We start from the raw sequence: 5449 nt of genomic DNA on the forward strand, positions 1-5449 counted from the left end.
AATTTTACTCAGGACCAGTCGACCAGGCTATGCCGGGCGACTGCGGGATGCTACCTGGAATTCCAGGACATCTCAAAAATTTTCGGGCCGGTCGACCAGGATAAGCCAGGCGACCGCGGATATGTTTTCTGAAAATCCAGAAAACATCCAGGTTGGGCTTGGAGGTCGACCACCATAGGTCCGGTCGACCGTGATAGTGTTTTTGAGCTGAATTTTTATTCAAACATATTGCCTTCGTCAGGAGACCGCGCCGGTATGAATTTTGAAATTCAAATAAGAGAGTCTGATAAGGACGGGCGACCGCCGCGACCTGAAAATAGAGCCGTTGGAGCTTGCGCAGGTTGACTTTTTCAACCCTGTATTTTATGGTTTTACCCCCAAACGGTTGTGGGCTATATATATACACTATCTAAACATTTCTAAATAACCTTTTGCAAGATCAAATCCTATCTTCTTGAACTTAAACTTTTACATGAAAGGTTAAACCTCTTTGAACTTGTATTTTTACATTCTTTCAAGAGGAACTCCATAGACTTTATATTTTAACTTCCTTGGAGTGTTTGTGAGCTACCAAATTTGTAATCCGCCTAATCTAGAGGCATTGGGAGTTCTTATCTTTTAATTCTTCATTTGTAATTGAGGGTCTTCTCTTCGACCCGTTAAAAAAGGTGAAGACGTTGTGAGGGTCTACTCTTCGGCCCGTTAAGAAAGGTGAAGACGTTGTAAGAGGGAGTGACCCCTCGCCAAGGCTTTGTACAAAAAGGGTTTGTACCCTTTGAAGTTGAAGAAGTTGGTGTACGACTTTGAGATTCGCCCGTTGAAGAATCTTATTGGTTAGTGGAGAATTCCAAGGAGGAAAACTTGGAAGAGTGGAGTAGGTCAAGTTGTGACCGAATCACTATAAAACTTGTGCCTTGTGGATGCTTTCTCTTCTCCTTCTCTTTGCACTTTGGTGTTTAGTAATCTCTACCCTTTTACTTTTGTTTATGTTCCATTGAACAAGGGTTGGAGTATATAAGCATAAAGTAATATCTAATCCCTAGCCTACATTATATTTATTGATTGATCAAGGGTTAAGACTTGTTAAAGCTTAATTGGTAAATTGATTTTATCAATCCACTTAATTAAGCCTCAAATTTTTAATTAGCCAATTCACCCCCCCTCTTGGGTTGTCACCTTGTATCTCACCTTTCTTCTTGGTTGAGATCATTTTTATCTTGGCCATCTTTGTGGGCTCCGGCCTGCGTCAAAGTGGTATCATAGCCACAGGAACCTGTGGCACACTTTGTTCAACAACACAACCCAGAATTATCGCAGTCCAGAAAGCTCGGGTCTGTTTCATGCTATTTTTGAAAGGGTTATTGCTGTCCGATTTAAGCAAGCGATATATCAACAAAAAGATCTTCAAGTCTTTTTCAGCGCAATAAACGGATCGTAAATCAGAACTTTCTACAGGGAGATAATTTTACTAAAGGCCAACGGAGGGGACTACAAATTCCAAATTTCATTGATTCTTTCCTTGGGTTGAAGAAGTTTAGTAGCAAAGTTTGCATGGATTCGTGATGGCTACGGAACATCTTCGATCACTTCAAATGAGAGTTATTGAATGCCAAAATTGGGAGGTAAACCCGGACTTGAAATCATTTTATTATTACTTAGAGCAAGAAATCATAAATTGAGAATCGCCACCAACCCATGATGAATACTCAAAAGATGGATATCTAATCTTTCCTAAAAGTTCCAATGGTGAGTCATTGACTTTTGATGGTGACAAAATGATCAACGATTCACTTAAAGAAATGATTAAGGTACCCTACGAAATATTGACTGAAGAACTCAAAAAAATTGGATTCGACAACATGGAGTTTGAAGTGATGGACAAATGGAGAAAGTTCGAGTCGATTTCTTCATCATTATATATCGATCCATTTTTATTAGATCCTGCGTTGAAGCTTATAGTTGATATTAATGACTTCAAGCATGTTCAAGTTCAAGACATGGCATATTTTCATCTTCAGAATTATGTAGTAGGATTTGATTCTCGAGAGTTTCAGATGGTAACCATTTTTCGGCACTTCAAAACTCGAGGACGAGTTTTTTTTTAACCAGGGAGTATGATGCGGACGGAAATCACCAAGTGTATTGAATTTGAAGTCAAACAATGGAGAATGATGCATGAGCATAATTAAGTCACATGCAACACAGTTATCACTTGGTCTTTGAGTCTTTTATATTTAGTCTTTGGCATTTAATAGTTTCTTAGTAAGTTGTGGTTTGTTTAATTACCTTGAAAGTATGCTTTGACTATCTTGTAAGTTGTATCTTGGAAATTTGTCTAGTAGTTATTACAACATAACTAGTAAGTTGTGTGTGTCTAGGAAATGTGTCTAGCCTTTATTGAGTCTTGGACTACAAGTCTTTTCAAGTAAACTCTATAAATATGATTGAGAATATAGAGAGAAAAAGAGAGATGGACTTTTGATTGCTGTAAAAATATTCCCTCTAAGTTTCCTTGCTTTGGAGTTGAGTGATTCCTCCTACGAATCAAGCTTGTGGCATGGTTGCATCGAGTGACTTCCGCGATTAGCAATGTTGACTGACGTCCGTTGCCTCCGATTGAGGATTCCCAAAACTATCCCATTCTTCTTGGTTGAGATCATTTTGATCTTGGCCATCCCCGTGGGCTCTGGCCTGAGTCATTTACCTATTCAAATAATTATGTCTCAAGAATTATTTGATATTGTAATATACTCAAGATTTAAGAATTATTAATGGATAATAACATATGAAATACTAAGGGCTAGAGGATTATATTGTCCTTGAATCTAATGGTTTGTCGTTCCAATTATTGATGGTAGATCTCATGCAAAAGGAATAAAGAAGTGAGATGGATTGATATACATTTTAGGAAGAGATAGCAAATAAAATTAATTTAGGAGGCAAGTAGAGTTGTTTGGTTGAAATTTTTGATAACTATGTAAATTATAGAAAAACTTGTGCTTTTCTAAATTGTTATTTTTCAGCTAAGTGTTTACATCACTGACTATATCTAGACCAGTAGTTTTTCTTGGTTTTAGTTATAAGTTCTGGTAAGTAGCTGTGTTAGGGGATAATATGCATCATTAAAAACAGCAAGATAATGGGGTTTCTTGTTCTTTTTGTCTAAACTCTGATAAGCTATTTCGAGGGTTTCCATCAAGATAAACTAATATTAATTTTTCAGGTAGATATCATAAGATCTTATGCTAGTGGCAGAACCAACATCATTTTTTATGGGGAGTAGCTAATTTTTTTGAGGTAGGTATCATACGATCTTATGTTAGTGGCAGAACCTACATCATTTTTATGGGGATCAGTTATTTTAAGGGTTTCTATCAGGATAACAAATATTTCTTAGGTGGGTACCATTGGATTTGATCTTAATGACTATACCAACCTCATGAGTTTTTCTTTTTATTTTTTAAGATTATTATGGTGAGCTGCCACTTTGAATATTTCTATCAAGATAGAACAAATGAGGACATGTGAGCTAGAAAGTAGGATTCAGGACCCATATAAGTCATAGTTTTGGCCCCCACACCCTCACTAGAATATATGGTGACACAATGATGTTTGGAAAGATGATAAGAGACTTCATAGCCCATATCAAACACAAGCCACATCTTTCTTTTGAAAGTAGTAATTTCTTGAGTTTTGATTGGTTTGATGACTCATGGGTCTTATCCACTATCCTCTTTCTTACCTTGTTTGAAAACAGTAGCATCTATATCTATATATTGCAAACTTTCTATGTTAAAGAGGAAGAGAAGAAGAAGAGACAAGAGAGACCCATCTTCTGATCCTCTTTAACTTTGCTCTTTGTATTGGATTCCATGTCATAAAGAAAAGGTATGAGTGCTACTCTACTATCATTAGAAAAGAGATTATGAAAAGGTTTTCAACATAATGATTTCCACTAAAATTATATCTATAACTTACTTGGCATAGTCTTCCATGTCATCAGAGGAATATGGTTTTGATTCATCCATTCATTTTTCTTTTTTTCCTTCCCTCTTTTGTGGGCTTTTTAGGGTTAGGGTTTCTGCCATTGACTGTCATTTACTTTATCTTCATCTTGGATAGGACAAAGTTCCATTCTCGTACTCTGACACTAGGATGTGAATATAGCAAGAGTGAGCTAAGGCTTTTGTAGTTTTCTAGGTGGGAAAGCTATCTTTCCTTTAACACTGTTATCTTAGTACTACTTAGCTGGCAGATGCAATGCATGTAGAGAGAGAAGTTGAAAGCTTTTACTCCTAGTGGGTGAGCATTATGGTAGTAATAACTGGCATTAGGTACTGGTGAGGACCATATAAATAAAGCATGGATAATAGAAAGAAAAGAAGAATGTCGAAGGAACTTGATAGGCCTAGGTTGGGTATGGACAATTTGATAATGGTACTCCAAACTTTATGAACCACTTTTCTGATTGGCCGATGAGATCATTTTAGGAATTGAATTTCAACAGCAAAGGTTCCTTATAGCCCATGTCTAAGGTTGCAACTTGGGTCACTGTTTTGATTGGCTGATGAAATCATTTTAGGAATTTTAACAGCAGAGGTTCCTTAGAGCCCTTTCATCTTAGACCCGCATCAATAGCCCAGAAAAATAGTGAATACCCTAAGTTGGGTTTAGAAATCATGGGTCATGGGTGGGGTAGGGTTTCAAGTCGAAAAACCTGATCCAATCTTGGGACGGGCCCAGTTTAATGGAAATAATACCCAAAACCCAAAACTCAAATACGGACCTACTCTCATAGGTCTGCTTTGAATTTGTTAATTACCTCTTGAATGACATGACAAATTACTTTGGAAAATGATATATCCGCCCCTTTTAATCACCAGGAACACCACTTGTCAGTGTATCAATGACTAAAAGGGGCTATTGTACTTATGTTAGAAGAATTCAATGCCCCTGATCGCCACAGACACTGACAGGGGGTGTTCCTGGTGATCAAAAGGGGCGGATATACCACTTCCCATTATTTTTCAGTATATTGATATAATTTCTTTCATCGAGGTGTTCAGGTTTGTGATTTGAAAAGTAGTTTCCTTCGTAAATTTATGCAGTTGATGACATAAATTTAAAGATTTTTGGGGTTAAGATTATTGTTCTCTTCAATTTTTGAAATTAATCACTATAGTGAGGAGTGATGATGCCGAAATCCGCTCTATACGATCTAGCAGTGATAGAGTTGTTCCTGTAAGCAACTTGCACTCACAGAAAGATATTAAGAGTACCAGAATTATGATACTACTATATTTAGCTAGAAATCGGAATCACAGGTAAATTGAAGGGAAAGAGATGAAGTCCAGAAGTGTTACCAACGGCGTTTGATGGAGAAGGATTGAGACTGAACTTGGTCTTCCCAAGCTGCCTACGTACCCCTTCTTTGAGGATCAAGTCTAAC

The 5449-nt window shown here is 37.2% G+C and overlaps 1 long non-coding RNA gene across 1 annotated transcript; it reads right to left on the reverse strand.

Moving 5' to 3' along the window:
* Positions 1–2415: 2415 nt before the first annotated feature.
* Positions 2416–4201, reverse strand: LOC143850979 (uncharacterized). The gene is made up of 2 exons (XR_013236148.1): positions 3979–4201; positions 2416–2704 (listed from the first exon to the last, which is right to left on the reverse strand). It is a non-coding gene; the product is annotated as an uncharacterized LOC143850979 (long non-coding RNA).
* Positions 4202–5449: the final 1248 nt, after the last annotated feature.

This window comes from Tasmannia lanceolata, unplaced genomic scaffold (genome assembly GCF_043159265.1).
Source record: "Tasmannia lanceolata isolate RefF3 unplaced genomic scaffold, GAP_Taslan_0.1 ptg000018l, whole genome shotgun sequence".
Classification (NCBI taxonomy): domain Eukaryota; kingdom Viridiplantae; phylum Streptophyta; class Magnoliopsida; order Canellales; family Winteraceae; genus Tasmannia; species Tasmannia lanceolata.